The sequence below is a fragment of the Etheostoma spectabile genome, chromosome 21 (assembly GCF_008692095.1).
Source record: "Etheostoma spectabile isolate EspeVRDwgs_2016 chromosome 21, UIUC_Espe_1.0, whole genome shotgun sequence".
NCBI lineage: Eukaryota > Metazoa > Chordata > Actinopteri > Perciformes > Percidae > Etheostoma > Etheostoma spectabile.
Window position 1 is genome coordinate 23,475,016 of NC_045753.1, and position 477 is coordinate 23,475,492.

Sequence of the window (477 nt, forward strand, 5' to 3'; positions counted from 1 at the left end):
TGAGGCAGGTGTGGTCGCGCTACGGCCGGGCCAAAGTGGACCTGTTTGCATCGAAATGCGCAGTGTCCGCTGTTTTTCTCAATACGCGATCCAGGCGCGCCTCTCGGCGTGGACGCGCACGCGTGGCCGTCGGTTCTCCTGTATGCTTTCCCTCCTCTGGCTCTGAAACCCCCAACTTTATCCAGAGTGAGAGAGCACCGGAGCAGGATGATTCTAATAACTCCGCACTGGCCAAAGATGCACTGGCTGGCGGAGATTTATCTACTCCTTTGCGGACAGCCGTGGCAACTCCCACTACGCAGGGACATGCTGTCCCAGGCGGGTGGGACAATCTTTCACCCGCACCCAGAGCGTCTGGCGCTATGGGCTTGGCCCGTGAGTGGTGCAATTTAAACACAGTCGGGCTCCCACGGAGTGCGATTGACACTATTCAGAGTGCCAGGGCTTCTTCCACCAGATCACTGTATGACTGTAAGT